At 48.3% G+C, this 21,333-nt stretch overlaps 1 long non-coding RNA gene across 1 annotated transcript in view; it reads left to right on the top strand.

Moving 5' to 3' along the window:
- LOC138838783 (uncharacterized) overlaps positions 1-21,333 on the top strand; it is a 174,676-nt gene that overhangs the window by 40,483 nt on the left and 112,860 nt on the right. The window contains exon 3 of the long non-coding RNA XR_011375752.1: positions 20,019-20,186. This is a non-coding gene — a long non-coding RNA (uncharacterized lncRNA). The remainder of the gene's footprint in view (positions 1-20,018; positions 20,187-21,333) is intronic.

The following is a 21,333-nucleotide window of genomic DNA, read 5'->3' as shown; positions in this document are numbered from 1 at the left end:
AATGAAAGGTAGTCTGTCCCATGAAGGATGGAGATTCCTGTCACATGCTATCAAAGGGACAGGTGTGGAGGGCATTTTTCTTAAGTGAAATGGACTCATGATGAAAAGACTAACAGGATATGATTTGTTATATGAGGCGTCTGGAGAAGTCAACATCAAAGAGACAGAAAATAAAACGGAGGTGGCAGGAGATGGAGTTGTTTAATATGGATTTCAGATTTTTAAAAAATCCTGTGGATTGAATTCAGGGTCTTGCTCATGTTAGACAAGTCCTCTACCACGTGAGCCACACACCCAACCCCAGTTTCAGATTTCGGTTCTGCGTATTATCTGCACAACCACAGGCGTGTACTTAGCATTACCAAATGGTTCTCTTAAAGATGGTTAGGAGAAGCTGGGCACTGGTGGCACATGCCTGTAATCCTAGCTACTCAGGAGGCTGAGATCTGAGGATCAAAGTTCAAAGCCAGCCTGGACAGGAAAGTCCATGAGACTTTTTATCTCCAATTAACCACCAGAAAACCGGAAGTGGGGCTATGGTTTAAAGTGGTAGAGTATTAGCCTTAAGCAAAAAGAGCTCAGGGACAGAGACCAGGCCCTGGGTTCAAGCCCCATGACTGATACCCCCCCCACCTCCCAAAATGGTTAGGAGGCTAAAGTTTATATCTCACACACACACACACACACACACACACACACACACACACACACACACACACACACACACACACACACACACACACACACACACACACACACACACACACACACACACACACACACACACACACACACACACACACACACACACACACTCTCCACAGTTTAAAAATAAAGAGACATTCCTTTTGCTTCTCAGGTCAGCCCAGTACCAAAGTTATGTATCTTCCTAGAACCCTTGAAAGCACTGATCCTTCCTCACACTGGACCCCATGCTGACTACTCTTTCTTGGACCATATTTAAGGCTTTTTTTTTGCCAAGCTGTTTGAATGCAGAGCTAAAAAATAATCTTTACCTCTTTTATTTTTTTCCTCCCATGACACTGAACACAGCGTCTCAAACATCCTGGTTCCATTCATATCTGCTGAGGGACGGGAATCGTCGTCGTCACTTGCCTTGATGTATTTTGGATTGTGGGAAGCTGGAGGGTGATGGGTGGAGGAGAGAAGGAAGAAGTGGAGGAGAGATGGAGGAGGAGGAAGGTGGGGGGAGTATGCCTGGATAGAAGGGTATTTTCCACATGTTGCTGTGACTTGTTCACACAGCTGACTTCTCCCTGTGGTTAAACTCACCTATGACTCACATGTCACCAGCAAATCGGGGAAGTGAGGCCCTCTAGAATGTCATGGACTCTCTGAGAAGATCTGGGATTGGGAAATGTTAGAAGACCTTACCCCTCCCCTCCCCCAATATGTGCCTAATTTGACCTCTCTGTAGAAGTTCTGGAGCAACAGGTGTACTGTGCTCCCCAGGAATCTAGCTCCAGACCTTAACAGCTCTTCTGGTGACTTCTCACCTCTCACCTTTCACCTCCCCCCCACTATGTCAGCTTCTTCCTCCCCACTGAAATGGAACACATCTCTTTTGCCTCCTTCTTCCTTGAAGACCTTTTTTTTTTTCTTTTAAAGAAAGGGACTTTCACACAATAAAAGATTGCTCGTGTTGGGTATCTGTAATTTCTGTAATTTCTTCTTTGTAGGGTGGTTCCTCTGTTAAAATTAATTGTCTGACTCTCTTGAAAAGCAATCTTTTTTTCCCCCAGTTCATGTAAGGGTTTTGACCTAACATGGCCATTCTTGGCCTTTTGAATGGGATTTGCTTCTCTAGTCGGGAATTAAATTTCCATAGCAACGCTGGTGGCCATCTTCAAAGTTCTACTCGCAGCCCTTGGTGAGCACCTGCCCTTTTCCCCTGGACTAGTGGCTGCCTGGGCCTAATCCCTGTGCATCTGTCTGCACCTTGGCCAGGCAGATGTCAGACAAGGAGCCTATGAAGATACAGACTCACACTACACCAAGGGGTTGTGTGCTCTTCGTCTCTGGGGGTCCCAGGCCGCTGAGGGAGCACGGTGGCTGGCTTTATAACACCACCGGTCTTTAAAGAAATGAGGGTTGGAGGTTTTCATCTTATTTCTAAAACACCTGGGCCCCTCTCTCTCTAAGCTGAACACCCTGCTAAGCTAGAGGCAGGAGAAAGACCCGAGTCCTAGCTTTAGGGATTTGTCTGTTTGCTTACAGTTTATTATTATGGCTCTTTTTAAGCAAACCATGGAAGTATAAAGCTTTTGGGGTTTTATTTTTCCCTTTTTAAATAGACCACTCTATTCCCTATCAGTAACTCCGAAAGGATCTTTGTCGCCCATGAATCAAAGCCAGACTTTCAACCCTGGCACTGAAGGACCTCAGTTCTCTGGCTTTCTAGGTCTCAGCCTTTCTTTTTTTTTTAGTAATACTGGGATTTGAACTCAGGGTCTCACACTGGCTGGGGAGATTACCCCCACCAGCCCTTTTGGTGTTACTTTTCAGATCAGGTCATGTGTTCTGTGCCTGTGCCCATGTGAATCATCACCCTGAGCTTCTTTGTTAAGATTGGAGTCTTGCTACCTTCCTCCCCCACCCTCTCCCAGGCTGGCTTCAAACTGCAGCTCTCTCACTCTCTACCTCCTAAGTAGCCTGGATTACAGGTGTGTTCCACCAGGCCTGGTTGCCCTCTCTCAGACCTGCACCCTAGAACCTTCAGCCTCTTCCTTCCACTGGCTTGTTCCTTCAGGCAGAGCCTTCCCACTGGTGGGCTGGGGCCGAGGGCACAGAAGCATACAGTGAGTGCCCTTAGCCCTGGAGGCCGGCAGATGGAGCCATATTCACCAGAACCCTTCTGCCCTCTTGCTGGGAGATCCTGTCCACTGTGGTGCTGTCCGTTTGTCCCAAGGACCCCTCCAGCTGGGGCCATTTTCAGGGAGTGCTGTGTCCTGTTGAGAGTAGAGACACTTTATCAGAGGTTCCGTCCAGCAGCCAGCAGGACCTAGCTCCCTTTATGGGCCACCTCCTCCAGGCTGTCCTCCGGCCAGCCTGAAGTCTACTCTATGTCCTGGGTAGTTCTTGCTTTTTTTTTTTTTTTTTTTTGCTGGTCGTGGAGCCTGGGCCTGTCTGGGCCTGGGCACTGTCCCTCAGCTCTTCAGCTCAAGGCTAGCACTCTACCACTAGAGCCACAACACCATTTCCAGCTTTTTCTGCTTATGTGGTATTGAGGAATCGAACCCAAGGCCTCATGCATGCAAGGCAAAGCACTCTAGCACTGAGCCACCTTCCCAGCCCAGTTCTTGCTTTCCTATGGATCCTCTTTGCCCCTCCCTCTTGGAGACCTGCAGCTCTATGAGAATTTTGTCTCTGTGTAGTTGACACCAAACAGTGCCTGGAAATGTATCTTACGTACAATCTGGACCTTTTTGTTTTTGTCTTGGTGCCAAGCCTGGGGCTTGAACTCAGGTCCTTGAACTCTCACTTGGCTTTTTCACTGGTGCTGGTACTCTTCACCGTTTGAGCCATTCCTCCAGTTTGGGCTTTTTGCTGCTTAATTGGAGATAAGAGTGTCTCAGATTTGTGCTGCTTTGAACCTCAATCCTCAGCTATTGGCCTCCTGAGTAGCGAGGTTTACAGGCGTGAGCCACTGGTGCCCAGCCTGTAATTAGGACCTTTATTGCCCTTTGGCTCGAAATCCAACCATAGCTTGTCTTCCCAGAGCTACTCCCTTGGTATACTCTTCTTATTCCAGGGACCCTGGTACTGTTCAAAGTATTTCTGGAATTTCTTTACTGGAATTAAATTTAGAGAAGGCTTATGAGCCAAAAAAATAAATAAATAAAATAAAGCGAGTCTCTTTCCCTTAGAATCAAACATGTATTCAACTTTCGTTGTGTTGTCGTTTTCAGTCACCGAGTATTTATTGAGCCCCAGGCACAAGATTGTTTTTAAAAATTTAATATAAACTACTTGTCTACCTTATTGGCAAGATTTGGCTCCAAATAAGTTTGGTCTTTGGCCAGCAATCAAACCTACCCTGAGAGCATTAAAGATTTACCGTGTTGGAGCAGCAGATTCACGACAGGAAAGAGAGCAATTCACAACGGTGCGAAAATAAAAACAAGGCAACAACTTAAAGTAGTCTCGGCTCTGGCGTAGGTGAGCACTTCCACAGTCCCCAGCTGTAACTCGGATGTATGAGCTCTGAGATGCTTGTTAAGATCCAGTCTCTGTGGCTTATGATCACCCCTGGCGCGGGTATGTGTTAGTCCGAGAACTACGGGGCATCAAGTGTGATTTGTACATTGGAGGAGCTTCTACTTTGAAAGAGGACATTGTTCAGGGAATTCCATGAAGAGTCTTCTATAGATAGTCTTCTATAGATAGTCTTCTATGTTTATTCCTGAGAAAACCTCCAAACCAGTGAGTCCGTACAGCACGTGTTGAAGATTATGAATACAGTTTACCTCCTGACTCTGCCACCTCGTTGGGCTTTCCCCCTGGGGTAGTAGCCATTCAAAGTCTAGGACTCGTCTACTAGCCTGTTGAATGGAAGGATGGGTTGCTGGACAGACACACAGTATTCAGATTTCAAAGAGAACGCCTCCAAACGCCTTGGGTTGTTAATGTTCTCCCACAGAAAAGGGCATGCAGGAACCCAGTGCTGCTTTGGAACTGTTGAAGACCTTGATTGCAGGCTTCAATGCCTGACTGATTCCTCTGAAGGGCAGAGCAGAAGAGCTGGCCTGCCTCGCTACAGAAATGACAGGAGCGGGTCTTCAGGAGGTGTGTCTTCTGCCATTAGGCAGAGGGATGGTGAACGAGAAGACGGAGGAACCACGGAGCTGATGGCATTGTTAGGATTTAAATTTTAAGTGTCCCCTGAAAGCATCTTGAATCCTTGATAGCCACTCTGGGGTGCGGTTGAGAGGTGGTGGAACTTTTAGGGCTTAGTGGGAGGAAGTCAAGTCACTGGCCGAGGGGGGGGGTGCCCATAGGGGACATTGGGACCCTGGCCTTTGCTCTTCTCTGTTTGCTTCCCAGCCACCAGGAGGCAAGCTCTCCACCACCAGACACTGCCCCGCTGGCCTCAAAGCAACGGTGTCAATGAGCCGTGGACTAACACCTTTGACAGTGCGAACCAGGTAAAATCTTTCTTCCTAATGATTCGATTATCTCGGGTTTTCAGTCACAGCGACAGAACGCTGGCCCCACACACGCATTAGCATGATTCCCACCGAGTAGCAGTTTGGAAGGCGGTTGGAACTCTACTTCTAAGCGCTTGGGATCTGCTTCCAGATGCAGCCTTTAGCCAGGTTTACCTACTTCCCCAGGCACTGGGGACTGGAGCCTGCTCTCTCTAGAAAGCTTTCCCGAAGGAGTATGATTATGGCACTTTTTAGGGCACTTCCTATAAGTCCACCCGCTTGACTTGTGGAGGTAGGTACCCTATGTCGGGTATAACCACAGGTCTAACACTTCCTCCAACTAGGCTCCACCTCCTAACATTTCCAGAAACTTCCCCCTCCATCCCTGCCACCACACCACCAAGAAACCACCAAACAAAACACAAAAACAGTACCACCACTTGGGGACCAAGAGGTCAACCCATGATCCCACAGGGGACATTTCCTATTTAAAACTCTTTGTAAAAGTCTTCCTTCCCTGCCTCCGTCTCTCTTCTACACATTGCATTTTAGGAGTTTTGATCTTGTGTGTCCTCCTGAGCTTTCTGATGGTCTGGGAATACCCAGCTCTATTTCAATCAGATTTATTAATTAACAGACTCTTTGTCCAGGGAAAAAAGTATATTCATTTCTTAGTCTGACAGCCATTTACACAACAATTTTGTTACTATTAATGTGTTGCATTGAGTGAAAACCATTTTAAGATAGATATAATTTTGTTATTATTAAGGTGTTGTAAAGAGGAGTTACCATTTCATAAGTCAGGCAATGAGTATATTTCTTTCTTGGACAATGTCACCCCTCCCTTTGCTTTCTACCAGTCTCCCTCTCTTGTCTCTGCCCACCAGTTGCAACCTTCATTTTCCACTTAGTGGAGTACCATGACTACCTTCATTCAACCTCTCTCCCTCCATTCTGCCTCCCCCTAAACTCCTCTAAAAAGAAATAAAAAGCAAAAGTACATACTGCCATCACCACCACCACTAACCACAACAATAAAAAGCCATGTTTTCATTTCCTAGAATCTGTTTCGATAAATAGTATTTTAAATGTTCAGAGACGTGATGCCTTTGGGCTCCTCTCCTGAGAATATCCTCCTTTAGTCTGTCTCTGTATGAATGCCTAGGGTCCTGTATAAGTTATGTCCAGTTGTATTTTAAATCTAGCTTCCACATAGGAGAGAAAATGTGTTGTTTGTCTCTCTGAGCTTGGCAGAGCCCCTTGTTTGTAGATATTTTTCTCAAAGATCATCACAAGCCTTGGAAATCAACTGGTTCCGGGGTTGTCATGGTAAACAAGCCTGCAGACATCATCTTTTGGTGTTTAATGTCTGTCTGTTGGAGGGGGTGTACTCTCATCTTCGCCATAGTCCCCTCCCTTCCCTATTGTAAGATATGGGTTTGCTCGTCCATCCCATTTGGAGCAGTATGATTCTCCTGCAGCCTCATTACTTTACAATTGAGGAAGCAAGGCCTGGAGAGGAAGACCTGGGAAAGGCCCAGTGTTGTGTGGCTGGCAGATCCTACAATTAAGCTCTGACTTGCCACCCAATCCAGTGTAGTTTCTGCTGTGCTATGTCCTGTGAAAATGGATGTCATTGGTCTAGGGGATGTGAGTTTGGGGTGGGTGGGAGGGAAGCTTACCTGAAGGGAGACAAGCACCTCTCCTTGTTTGCTACTACCTTAAAGCCACGGTGTTCATTGGAAAACCTTTCGAATGATGGCATTTTCAGCGAATGGGAAGGGACCAGGTCTCTCTTTCCCACCCCCCGGGCCCTCCATTGTAATTAGTTGTCAAAAAATTTTAGATGGAAGGGGGAATGCTCAGGTCCTGATGAGATGATACAGCAAAGATTTCATTTCATCTTGAATTTGACATTAAACTTTAATAGTCTCAAGGACAAGAAGCCAAGAGATATCAGATGTAATGAGATAAAGCAAAGTTTCTCTGACAGCAAATTTGATCACAAATGGGCTTCGAGATTGCTTCTTTGATATAAATGAAACATAATTCATCTTCCAGTGCCCCGAATGGGCTTGGGCTGGGGACGAAGCTGGCATCTCTCTTGCCTGGTGCTGACAAGTGGCAGCTCAGGGAGGAGGCAGAAGCGTGGTGGGACCCTGCCGGGGCTGGCAGCCGCTCCGTCTGGGAGGAAACAACGATAGGGGTTGGACAGCATCTGGGGACGCAGCCAGGAGACCCCTCTGCTCTGCCTCAAGTTCCGATCAGCATGGGGCTAAGATGGGGGCAGCAGGAGGGCGTCCGCCTCCCACCTCCATCGGCTCCCTGTGCATCTTCTGAATCTTGCATGCTTAGCCATGTCGATGCCTCCCAGGCTACTCACCACCTTTCAACAAGTGGCTCTCTTCGCCTGAGATCAAAGGCCTTTGACACAGCCTCCTGATGACCTCTAGACCTCCAGCCTTGGCCCTTTCTGAGCCTTCCGTCTTTCTTGTCAGGCTACAAACCTGTAGAACAGGGACTTCATGCTTCAAGCCCTCTCCAGCCCGTAACCTCTCCAGTCCCATCCTTCACACTCTGTCCTGAGCACCCGCCCAGGCCCTCAGCAGTGGAGAGCAGGTGACCGCCTTCTTTGAGTTCCTGTCCCTGCCATCCCTGCTGGAAGTTTTTCTCCTCCTAGCCAAACACTTCTCAACCCCCATCAATCTCTAAAGCCACATCTCTTCTGAGAATCTCTCCCTCTTCTGTTCTGCCAGAAGATAGCTCCTCTCCTTGGGAGTCTTGAGCCCCTGGATGACAGAGTCTGTCTGTCCTGGCTTATTGCTGTTCTGCATCCATCTGTCTTTATTTTCAGATCATGAGCTCCCCAGATGAGGTTTGTTGATCATTTCTCTCCCTGGGTATGTCATGGCATGCCACCTAGAGTAGATGCCCAGAGAGGATGCACTAGATGAAATGGAACTTGACTTCCAGGGTGTACCAGGCCGAGTTTAGCAGATGGGCTCTCTGGAATCAGGACACAGGGATGTATGGATGCTTGTCTCTGCCTTGTAGAACAAATAAACCAAGCACAATAGTTCAAACATTTTTCAGATTCTCCTTGATGAAAAGATAGGGGATTGTAACACTTTTCTGAAGCAGATCTGTCGGAATGAGGGCCTTGATGAAAATGTCCCTAGCTTTGTCACTCGATGACAGCCTGGACTTGATGGGAAGAGAACTCTCTTTGGGGAGGAAGCCTTGGTCGGGGTATTGGTTAGGCTCAACAGCGATGGAGCCGTGTTAGAATGTGAGTGATGGGCCAAGCCCAACCTGGGAGTCAGAGTGAGAGCTGGAAAGCAAGGGCAGGTGAACCAACTTGAGGGGGAAGTTGAGTTTCAGCCTCCGGGTCCAATCAGAAAATGATGGTACACACACACACACACACACACACACACACACACACACACACACACACACACACACACACACACACACACACACACACACACACACACACACACACACACACACACACACACACACACACACACACACACACACACACACACACACACACACACACACACACACAATTGAGCCATAGAAAAGGAACTGGAATATGGCTGTCCCAGAGTGGATCAAGCTTGGCTATAGTATACTTAGTGAAGAAGTCAAACACAACGTTCATATAGCTTATGATTCCATTTATATGAAATGTCCAGGATAGGTAACACCATAAAGACAGATCGTGAAAGTGTGGTTGACAGGGGCCAGGAGGAGGAAGGGATGAGGGAGGTAACTTTTCAGTGAGCCTGGGGTTTCCTATGGGCAGGGTGTATAGTTTTGGACTGGGTAGAGGTGGCCGGGGCCTAACATTATGAAGGTACTAAATGCCACTGAAATTTTCACTTGAAATGATTACTTTTTAACCACACGTGGATCTCACCCTCGGAAAAATGAAAACAACACCCCCAAAACAAACAGAAAAGAGAATGTAGACAATCTTGGGATCTTCCTCGTCACCTTGAACTCTTAAGGAGCTGCCCACACATCCGTGTGGGTGTCCATCTGGGCAACCCCTCTGAACATCTCCAGGGGACAGCACTGAGCGGACGACCGGAGGGATAGAACATGGTGAAGGCAGCCAAGAAGGAAGCACGGCAGAGCTGCTAGACTAGCCTCTTCTCTCCAGGTCTTTGGCTTACCGCCACCATCTGCCTGCAGCTGGAACCAAAGAGAACTGACCACTGATGATCAAGACCTGAGCATCTCCCCTCTTGGCGTTTGTCTCATCCCGCTGACCTTCCTGCCTCCCGGTGTGGCAGGCCCTGGAAGCACTCATGAGATACTGCAGGTAAGGGAGGGGAACGAGGCCCCAGCGGATGACAGAAGCGACCCAAAGTCATTATTTTAATGGAGTGATTGGCTGGCCTTCCAAACCTCCTTATCAATGTCAGTAGAATTAATTTGATGGAACATTCTCCCTGCCCTCCCCCCTCCCCCCTTTTAACACAAATAAATTTCCTACGGATTTGTTACTCAGAGGAAGGGAACGTTTCCACGCGGTGGACTTTGGAGGCAGTGAAGTTTCTGCTTTCCTAGAGCTGGATCCAGAGGCCTCCTCTGCCCCGGCATCAGCACCTTGAGCTTCCAGGGCACTGAGAGCCTCTAGCCTGCATCAGGCAGTGTATGTCCTCCTTTCATTGGCTGCAAAAAGTGTAGTGACAGTACCTCGAAAGAATCTTATTCTGCGTTCTACTGCCTGAGTCGCACTTCTAGCCCTTTTTCCTCTGGTTTTTTTCGAGAGGGTCTCTCTCTCTCTCTTTCCCCCTCTCTCCTCTCTCTCTCTCTCTCTTGCCTAAACCAACCTAGACTGTGATCTTCCTATGTACATATAGCTGGGGTGACAGGTACACGCCAGCACATCTAGCCTTTTCTGTATGTGAGATGAGCGAATCTCATGAACTCTTCCCCAGCTCCCCCTACCCCTCAGGCCCCCCATGCCCTGGAACCATAATCTTCCCAATCTCAGCTTTTATTAGTTTTAGAATTTTGTGTCCCATTGGCCTTGAACTCTGATCCGCCTAATCGCCGTCTCTGGTGTAGGGAGGATTATAAACAACAGCATCTGACTGGCTTTTTTGGGGTCGGCGCTGTCTCTGAGGTTTAGTGCTCAAGGCTAGCACTCTACCACTTTGAGCCACAGCTCTACTTCCAGTTTTGGGGTGGTTAATTGGAGATAGGGGTCTCATGGACTTTTCTGCCCCCATTGGCTTTGGCTCCTTATATCTCAACCTCCTAAGTAGCTATGATTACAGGTGTGAGCCATCAGGGCTGGGCTTTAGTTTTTTAATCCCGAATCCCTGATCCCCTCGAGGAAGGGAGGCCTTTTAGGAATCTCCACCACGGTGGCAGTGCTCTCCTCCCCTCCAGTCCAGACCTCATGGACCAGAAGCCTGTGAGAGAGTGTGTGATGCTGTGGGGCAGCCCGCATCCCGTGGAGAGGGAGAGGTGAGCACCCGTGGGTGTCAGGCACGGACAGGACGCAGTGGCCCAGCCTCAGAGCGAGGGAGGGGACGGCTTTGAGAGGACAAACGAAGCCCCAGATGATCCTGGTCCCTGAGTTCCCAGAGCTGGCCCCCCTGAGGCTGCGGGGTGAGAGGGGAGCTCCAGGGGGTTCTGGCTCAGCTGCCTTCCTTGGACAGCCCGAGACCCCTGCCACACGCTGCCTTTCTGGTGTGGCTGCCGGCTGCCAGTGTGGGCTCAGGAGGGCTGGAAGTAAAGAGTGCGTGCAGCTGCAGCCAGCACCCACCTGTAGCCTATTGGCTCGGCCAGTGACATCCCTCCAGTCTGCTCCCCCCCTCCCCCAGGCCTTCTCCTTACTGTGTCTCTCTGCACCTGTGTCTCTCTGCTCAATTCCCCACCCCACCCCCTCACCCCCCGTTCTATAAAGACACCACTCCTACTGGTCAAAGGCTTGACTTGGTTTATCATTTGACCCACCCTGTGAAGTCTTTATTCCAAAGAAAGTCACATTCTCAGCGGACTGAGGGATTTGGGCTTAAGATTGTTTTTTGGCAGAACATGGTTCAAGCTGCAACGTGGGAACGGGTTGTTCTGCCTGGAAAATGGAAGTTCTGTCACAGACGTTCTGTGATCCTGAGCCATCGGCTAGAAACTAGCGGCCCCCTCATTTTTCGGTTTTTATTTTATTTTACCAGGCAAAATTCAAGTTCTGAGACAGAAGAAAGGACAGAGGGAGACGGGGGTTTTATCAGTGATTGTCAAGCTCTATGAGCCTCACAGGAGAGAGGTTAAAAGAACTACATCATTCTGATCCTAGGGCTTTGGGTAGGGACTTGCGATCTGCATTATTTGGGGGGGGGTGGAAGAGGTGTTTCCTGTGTATATATTCTGCTACTGATGGGCCTTGAATCTCAGTTTAAGGAATACAGATTAAAATATACCCTTGACCTGACTTACATAATTGTAACCCCTCTGTACATCACCTTTATAATAACAATAAGAAAATTACAAAGAAATGGTCCAGGCATGATAGTACCTCCCTGTAATTCTAGCTATGTCAGTGGGGAGGCTGGGGTATAGTGGTAAGAGGATCAGGGTCCAAGGCCAACCTGAGCAAAAGTGAGAGACCCTGTCTAAGAAACAAACTTTAAGCAAAAAAAAGGATTGGGTGTGGCTCAAATGGTATAGTACCTGCCTAGCAAACATGAGGCTGAGTTCAAGCCCTAGCATTGTCAAAATCAAACCAAAACAACCATCACCACCAACCCCCCACAGATTTATCTCTTGGTTCATAGACCTAAGCACTGATCTCACCTAAGAGGTGGAATTCAGATGCTAGGAGAGAGACCCCAGGGAAGAACAGAGATTGCCAAGACAGCAGATCTTGCCCCCACCGGCAGCAGGGCCTTTGCTTGGCCATTGGGAGAGAAAGCCAGTTGTGCGGAGAAAAGAGAGGCAGCCCTGTGGCTCAGGGTCTGAGACAAACACCTTTCATTATTGCGGAGAGTAGTAAGTCACGTTCCTCAGTCCCAGATACATTTTCTTAATTGATGAGATGGGGCTGGTTGATTTACTTGCTAATTAACAGGTGAAAGTCCATGCAGTAGTGTGGTTTGCTTTATTTATACTTGACATGGGTGAGTTTCCAGAGGAGTCCAGGGGATGCAGGGACTGTCCAGAGAAGGGAGGGGCCTGGACAATGGCTGGAACGGGAAGGAAAGTCCATGTGCGACCCAGTAGTGGCCTAGAGCGTCTCCTTCCTGGAGTGTCCGCCACATTCTGCTCTTGATTGAGAAATAAGTGCAGTTTCTTCAAAAAGTCAGATAACTTGCTTGGTCAGGGGAAAAAAGACCAAAGATATTATCTGTTAAGATCTCTACATGTTCTTCCATCCCTCCTTTCTTTTCTTTTGTTTGTTTGTTGATCATAGGGCTTGAACTCAGGGCCTGGGTGCTGTCCCTGAGCTTTTCTGCTCAAGGCCAGCACTCTGCCATTCTGAGCTACAGCTCCACTTCCAGTTTTCTGGTGGTTCATTAGAGATAAGAGTCTCATGGATTTTCCTGCTGGGGCTGGCTTTGAACCATGATCCTCAGATCTGAGCCTCCTGAGCAGCAAGGATTACAGATGTGAGCCAGTGCTAGGCTTTCCTTTATTTCTTTACTCCTTCCCCGCATATAGTGTGCCAGTCATGGTGTTATATACAGAGAGCTAGTACTGAACCCAGCCAATCCCTGGCTTTGGGTCGCATTGTTAACTCTATGCCGCCAGCGCCCTGTGAAGGAAATGAGAGTCTAGAGGATACAGTAGTTCAGCTCTGAGATAGACTCAGCCCCATGGAGCTCTTGGGAGATGCCTCCTCTTCACTTCTCCGCCCCTCCTTGTTCGGGAGCATGTGCACCCCAGCCCAGCTGTGGTGTGACCAGAGCCTTTGTCTTGTGCAGCTGGCACAGAAGTGGAAGCCGGGACCGCATGCGCCAACAAGTGTTTCCAGACATGTCACCCCAGACACGGGCACTCGAGACCAGCCTTGGATCTTAAGTCCCAAAGTTGGCACCACACTCCCCTCCACCAAGAAGATAGAAGGGGCAGGGGCTGTGGATTCCTCCAATGCTCAGCTCTGTCCTCTCTAGGACTGTGGCCAGTAGATGGCTGTGGCTAGGCTGAGCATCAGGGACCAGTTCTTTGTATTTCCTACTTCACCATGTGACGTAGTTAGGCTTGGCATACCTAGTTCTCATCACAAGCCTTGAGGTAGGCACTGTACTCACCTTCCCTTCACATATCAGAAAGGGAAGTGTGGACACGGATGTCTCCCAGGGTCTCTTAGCTGGTGAGGGACAGAGCCAGGGCCTCACAACATGGTGTAATCATGGACGTGGCTAGATCCAAACCCACATCCACATCTCTATCTATCTATCTGTCTGTCTGTCTGTCTGTCTGTCTGTCTGTCTGTCTGTCTGTCTGTCTGCCTGCCTGCCTGCCTGCCTGCCTGCCTGCCTGCCTGCCTGCCTGCCTGCCTGTCTGTCTGCCTGCCTGCCTGCCTGTCTGTCTGTCTGTCTGTCTGTCTGTCTGTCTACCTATCATCATCATCTTCTATATTTCCATTGTTATCCATCCACCCATAGTCACTCTATCCATTTTCCATCCATCATCCATCCATCCATTCATCCATCCAAACTTTTTAAAAACTTTAAAGTTTTTCTCTATCTTTCAGCTCCTGTTTCTCTGTCTATCTCTATCTCTGCCTTTCTGTCTCTCTCCCCTGTCTATCCCCCTCCTCCCCCCATACTCTGACAAAATCAACTTTTCACCAGAATCCATACAGGGTCAGTGAATGCAGAGAGGCAGCAGCACACGGAATGATCATGGTCCGTAAGGAGCACAGCGGAGCACCGACCCCCTAAGGGTCTGTTTTCAGGTTCATGGTGAGAAGGTTGGTCCTTACCATGGCAGCTGGGGCAGCGTCTAATAATATTCACGTATCTTCATCGTGTCCATCTTCCACGAGATACACATGCCCCGTGGAAGGTAGTCATCTCATGGATATGTCTTCTTTGGAGCCTGACACAGTGCCAGTCTCCACACACTTTTTGGTAGAAATGATGGAAGGTGGAGACGCTTGCAAGTGGAGATTGTCATTGTGTCACTGCTTTAGTAATAAAGCCCTGCTGAAAGCCACAGGGAAGTGCCACCATCAAATAGTCCTCCTATTTATGTGCAATCCCTAAGGCTCCAAGTTAGTTTTGTAAGTGTCCTGAATGGAAGGATAATTGAGCCTGGTTTCTTGGTAGAAGATGCAAATTTTGTGGAATAGTTCTGTATGTGTGAAATGTAAAACAAACACCATTTCATCCGTTAACAATCTTGTCACTGTTTCCAGGAAGCATCGTTAACATTCGTTGGGTGTTCACACTCTACCAGACCTGTGCTTTACATATATTATTTGATTTAATGATCACGCATCCCCCAATTATATGGGTAGGTAACATCAGCTGCGAGCGACACAGAGGGAGATGGACTTGGGAAAGCCAGTAATGGCATGTTAGTGCGCCATCCGGCCCAGTGTCTGGAAGATGGTCGGTGCTCAGGCAGTGCTGGTCCCCTCTGGGCGGCTGCCCTTCCCGGTACGCGATGGCAGAGGAGCTCTGCACTTTCCTAGACACACCTGGAGTCCATTAGTATTTGCTGCCTGTACCACCTCTTGGGTTAATGAGTTTTGTAAGCTGACAACCAGCTGTGCAAAGCGGTAGTTCTTCCTTGCATTTGTTTTAAACTACCTATTTCAGGCTTCAAGTAGCGCCTCGGTGGATCCAGCGATTCAGGAGCTGATGAGCACATTCATGTATATCTTCGATAGCCTTTCATCTTGCAGCCATTTACTGTGCACCTGCTATGTGCCAGGCGTTGTGCTTACTTAGTGGAGACAAAGAAGAAATCTTCCCTGACCTTCAGGAGCTCTTACTTAAAAGACTGTGATTACTGGACTGGGTAATACAGATGTGAGAAAAATGGACTTTGGAACCCAGTGAGCAGGGACACTCTGTATTTTAAGCACCCAGGGTTGCGCACTGCACAACTGTAGGTGGTGCCATCCTCATGGAATGGAGTCACACCGGGCACATCAGCCCATGGCCTCCCAGCAGGGAGGATGGAGGTCACAAGCCAGGTATTCAGAGTCTTCTTAAACATCACTTCCTCGAGGTCAGGTGATCATCTCCACAGAGTTGTCTTCAGAGTCAAAAGATAGAGGAGGCAGAAGCAGATGTCATAGGGGGGCTGCTGGTAACTAGGAGCCCATATCCCCTCCCTGTCCCTGACTTGACTGTGCTCTTGGCCCTGCAGTGAGTTCTGCATAGGTCTGCTCTGGTTTGGGAAGGTCAGACCCCTGCGATCATGCACGCAGCTGATTGAGACCCGGGCAGTGCTGCTGAGAAGCTGTGTTCTCTCTATTGGTAGGAGGTTACAAGTCTCCTTGGCAATCTCAGTGGGGAAATAAGAATGTCTAGGTTCCAATGCTAGCCCTGCCCTTTTCTGTAATTTTGGCATTCTTCACAATCTTCCTCTGTCTGATTTTTTAAAACATCGTTATTATGAAGGTGATGTACAGAGAGGTGACAGTTACATAAGTCAGGTGATGAGTACATTACTTTTTGAATAATGTCACATCTTCCCTGGCCTCTCCCAGTTTTTCCCTCCCATCCCCACCCATAAGTTGTATTTCTGTGCCCCCTCTTACCCTCCTAAAGACAGATAAATGAACAAATAAGACAGAAAGAAAATAAAACAACCAAGAGAAGCCCTCTTGTTTTGATTTCCTGGTGTTCACTTGGATAAGCATTATTTTATATGATCAGAGGCACGCAGGCATTGTGCCTTTGTGTTTGTCCCCTAAGAGTATCTCCTCTGGGTTCACTGGGTGTGAATGCCCAGTGCCTCTGCTTTTATCATTCAAAACTCAAGACCTTGTGCTTGCTAGGCAGACACTCAGTCACTTCTATCATGTCCTCAGACCACTTTGCTTAGCTCTCTTTTGGATAGGGTCTCATGCTTTTTGTCCAGCTTCGTACAGAGATTCTCCTACCTGTGCCTCCTGCGTAGCTGGTGTTACAGGCATGTGTCACCATGCCAGGTTCTTTCTTTAAGCTCTTGAGGCCCCAGTTTCTCTCCTAAAAATGAGGATAATCATAGCTTTCATTTCATAGAAGTGACAAGGAAATTAGCTGTGATAATCCCTGAGCAGGGACTGGTAAGTAGTAAACATTTGGTCATTTAAAAAAAATCCTTCCTATTTTTATGGTATCCTTCTGATAAAGCAAAGAAAAAAAATTATAAGGAGGAGATCTCCCGAGAACCTTTATTTCTTTTGGCTTCAGCTCTGGATATAGGCACAGCCTTCTTCTGAGATCTAGGAGTTAAGGATTTCAAGAGAGGCCAGGCTCAGTCTGGCTCAGTCTCAAGTGTGTGTTATTGGTGTATATGTGTGTGAGTGTATGTTGCGTGTGTCTGTGTGTTTCTATTTTCCATTTGCCTTGAAAATTGATAGATTTCCAATTTAGAGCAAGGGGCATCAGGAGGGAGAAGGAAAATGGAGCTGCCCATCAAAATTAGCAGGGAAGTGGGTAAAGGTCATTTGATCAAAGCTTGGCTGCGCTCTGAATTAACCTGCATAACGGAGACTTGTTGAGTTTGCAGCTCTTTAAGGCGAATATTAACACGAGGAGGGAGGCAAGGAGACACCCAGAGAGAAGGTCAATTTGTGGTTGCTCAAATCAGCAGGGCTGCTGGAGAAACTTAGCTGGAGAAACCATCCCTGGGCCACTGGGGTGCGGAGCCAGAGAGAAAGTCTGCTCTGCGGAGGACAGGCAGGTACATCTAAGAGGTGCTTCCAAAATCTGGCTTGGCCCACCAGAGCCCTGGTCCTGCCACCCGAAGGTGGAGCTGGAGCTAAACACAGGCAGAGTGAAGAGAGAGCCCGGCATCCACCAGCAATCAGAGTCATCAATCCTCTACGGAGAAAAGAATGAGAGGCATTTGTATGATAAAAATGCCGGGAAATTAGAGACAGCAGCACTACTGTTTACTGTTTTTATTTTATTTTATTTTTATTATCACTAAATTGCTTCAAGTCACCTGTAATTTTCCTAGGCTGTCACAATTACAAATCTTGGAGGATTACACAGACACACGCAGTCAGAGAGCCTCAGTTCTTCACCATTATTGCCTTGAGGGTTGGTACTGCTGTCTGTGTGCATCCTTTACCTGCCCGCATCTGCATCTCGGATTGTAAGGTTCATGCATCACCTGCGACATGGCGGTTTAGCTTGTGTTAGACTGTGGTTCTTCCGTCCTAGTAACTCCAGTGGCAGGAGAAGCTTCAACTGATTGAGCACCTCCTATCCATGTCTACCCAATCATATTTCAATTTACTTGTTAGCTCTATCGTACACATACAGAAACTTTGTCTTAGAGAGGTAAAGACCAAAAGACTAACAAGTAGCAAGAGTGAGATTTGAACCCAGACTGACTCCCAAACCATTCTCTGTCTGCTCCTCATCATAGCTCCCAAGGCAGTTGGGACAGAACCTTGTATTTCTTGTGCAACTGCTATGAGCCAGTGCCAGCCGGGATTCAGAATGAGAAAAGACAAGCTCGTGAATATCTATGGAGGTGACTTGCACTTTAGCTGGCACACAGTAGGTGCTTTATAAATGCTAAATGAGAAATGGATGGACTCAGGGAGTCCACTGGGTTCATGTGCTTGCTTCTAGAGTAGAGGCTGGGTCCTCTGGGACATAGCTGTGAGAGGAACCCGGGGATCTCATTCTGGCCCAGCTAATGCAGTTCCCATGGCTGTGAATAGGTCTCAAGCCCCTCAATCCTCATTTCCTCACAGTGAAATGCAGAAGCCAAGCTAGGTTGCATTTTTCTAAGCTCCTTCCAACTCTTAATAGGTGAGGTGATGGGGCGGGGGGCGGGGGTGGAAGGGGTGGCGGTGGGGGGGGAGGGGAGGGAGAGGTCAATGAGTTGCATCAGGCAAAGCAAATACAAACAGCAGTGATGAGTTCAATGCTTTTTCAATGCTTTGGCCCCTTCCTGCAGCCAGGACTTTTTCTCCTGGGTTGAAGAAGATAGGACAATTTCCTCCCTGAGGCCAAGTACCTGAGCCAAAGTCCCTGGCTCTCCTGGACTAGCAGCAGCCCCAGAGGGGCAGAGAACAAATAGCTCTCATTCCCTGTTGCATGGGTTGGGGGCACTGTTTCGAGAGCTTCTCCCTCTGCGTCCCCCTTCCCTCACCCCCCCTCCTCGCCCTGGGCACCTGGGGCATTGACTTCCATGGATCTGGCCAGGCCTGGCACACAGTTAATGTCTGCAGGGTAAATTAGCTGTGATTAAGGGAAAGGCATGACTATGAGCTTGGCTTGAAGTGAAATGGATGCAGAAGGGAGAGGAGGTGATTTAGCCTTCCACCACAGGCCCGAGTCCACTGAGGGGCCCTTACCTTCTTGGGTCCCAGCTTCCTCCGGGAAATGAAGAGCCCTCCACCCACTGGAGTGCTTTTTAGAGGACCCTGGGTTTTGTTGTTCTTGTAGATCAGAAGATCGATACTCATGTGCACTTTGTCCATATGAGTTTGGAGAGGGTCCAAGATGAGCGGGAAGAGGCGATGGCTGGCATTGTTGATGAGCGCCAGACACAGTCAGGAAAGACGTGGATGGTCCATCTGGCTTCTCTTCAGTGCCTCAGCAGGCAGGCGTTGTTCTAAACCCTTGCTCTGCATTTCATTCCCACAACCACTCTCAGAGGAGGTGGCTTGGCTTGTGAATGACAAGGATCTTGCCAGGATTCTAAGGTGGATCTGCTTGTCTTGGGTGACGGAATGATGACTTCATTGCAGGGCAAGTAGATGTGAAGGGGAGAGGGGTGAGGAGAAAAGAGCAAAGGGGGAATGAGAATGGACAAAATAGTGAGCATCAGAGCAGAAAGAATCAAGCCCTCGGCCAACACTGGTTGAGCCCCTAGTAGACAAGGGGCAGTGCTGAGGGCCTTTGCACTTTCCAACTAACTGCATCCTCACAGCAATTGCACATGGCAGGTGTTTGCGGTAGATAATTTTATGTGCCAACATGACTGGGATAGGGGCTGCCCAGATTTCTGGCAAAAAATAATATTTCTTTGTTGTTGTTGTTGTTTTCCTGAGACATCCTCCTATCTAGCCTGGGCTGGTCGTGAGCTCCTCCATAAGTAGTCAGAGTTATCCTTGAACTCAGGATCCTCTTGCCTCTGCTCCTCCAATGCTGAGATGACAGGCATACACCATCATATCCAGCTCCAAAACACTGTGTCTGAGTAGTCTTCGAGGTGAAAAGATTAGCATCTGAATCAGGAGACTAAGTAAAGAAGATGGCCTTGACAGGTTTAGGTGGGCTTCACCTAACCCATTGAAGACAGAGGACAGAATGACAGAACAAAGAAGTGGAGGAAGAAGACATTTTGTCTATTTTCTTGAGCTGAGATGTCCGTCTCCTTCTGCCCTTGGTCATTGGACCTCCTAGTTTGGAGATTCCAGAGTGCAGAATTACATCAGTACCCCGCCATACCTCACCCCTAACAACTCCCCAGGCCTCAGGCTCTGGACCAGACTGAGGAGTTATATCACCAGATTTCCTGCTTCCTTCCCCAGCTGGCAGGGAGCAAATTGTGGGACTTGATAATTATCTCAGCCTTGATAATTAAATGTACCAATTTCCATAATACGAATCCTCTTACAGATGGATATCTATGTGTCCTATTGGTTCTGTTTTTCCTGTTGAGCCATGACTAACACGGTGTTGTTTTACATAGGAGGAGATTAAAGCTTGGGACAGATCAGATCATCGCTTTGCCCAAGGTCACGCTACCCTCCAGAGAGTTGACCGAGTTTGAACACAACTCTTTCCTGCTCAGGGGCTCAAGTAGAAAGGGAGCTCTTCCAGCACCTCCTCCTCCTTTGCAGAACATCACAAAATGCTGGTAAGTGTTCTTTGGCATAAAACACACCCCTTACTCTAAGGGCAGAGAGATGGGGAAGGAGTGGGAGAGGGAGGGAAGACACAGTATTCATGAGTTCTTCAAGCGTGCCAGCAGCCACGTGGCCAGGCCCTTCATGGCTTGATCTCATTTAACTTTCACACCCTCCCCAGCCCCCAATGCAGAAAGCCATAATCGTCCACATTTGTAGGTGGTGGTGTTGAGTCTCAGAAATGGCAATTGGTCTACTTCAGGTCACAGAGCGGGCAGGTGGTGAACCAAAAATTCCTATCCAGTTGGCCCCAACTTCAAAGCCCTGGCTAATTAAAAAAATATAATTTTTAAGCCGGGCGCTGGTGGCTCACGCCTATAATCCTAGCTACTCAGGAGGCTGAGATCTGAGGATCGCGGTTCAAAGCCAGCCCGGGCAGGAGAGACCATGAGACTCCTATCTCCAATAAACCACCAGAAAACCGGAAGTGGCGCTGTAGCTCAAGTGGTAGAGCGCTCGCCTTGAGCTGAAGAGCTGAGGGAAAGCGCCCAGGCCCAGAGTTCAAGCCCCACGACCGACAAAAAAAAAAAAAAATAATAATAATTTTGTGCAAAATCAAATGCTAATTTACTATCATAGTGGCACATATTAAAAAAAAAAAGTCTAGTGGGAAAATCTACAATGAAGGCAATCATCGATTACCTTCTCTTTCCGGAAGTAGGAAAAGGTTCGCTAGTATTGAATTTTTGCTACAACAGGCTTGGGAGTCGTGTTTAAGAATCGTGGTGGGTGTTCAATAGAGCGGGAGCTAGAACAGCTCAGGGAAGCTGACCTAGGCTACATGCCCAGAAGAGGGACTTGTTTGAGAGCTTTCTGGGCATGGAGAGCAGGCGGGAGGCCCAGCCAGGTTAGGCGCTGCCTGGGAGAGAAGTTCTGGCTTCAATCTTGGTTACAAGTGGTATCTGCCAGAAAAGATCATATGCTCTCAAAAACTGTGGATGGGGAACAAATTGCTATGCTTATTTCTCGTCTTGCTTATTACCCATCATGCTCATTACCCGTCAGCGTCTTCGCACTGTATCCAGAATGAATCCCAGTACACCTTACTTTGTGGGGAGAGGGGTAAGGTCTCCCTGTGCAGCCTGGACTGACCTGGAA

The sequence above is a fragment of the Dipodomys merriami genome, unplaced genomic scaffold, assembly GCF_024711535.1.
Source record: "Dipodomys merriami isolate MVZ:Mamm:240054 unplaced genomic scaffold, mDipMer1.0.p SCAF_29, whole genome shotgun sequence".
Lineage (NCBI taxonomy): Eukaryota > Metazoa > Chordata > Mammalia > Rodentia > Heteromyidae > Dipodomys > Dipodomys merriami.
This window is presented reverse-complemented; position numbering and strand designations above follow the sequence as displayed.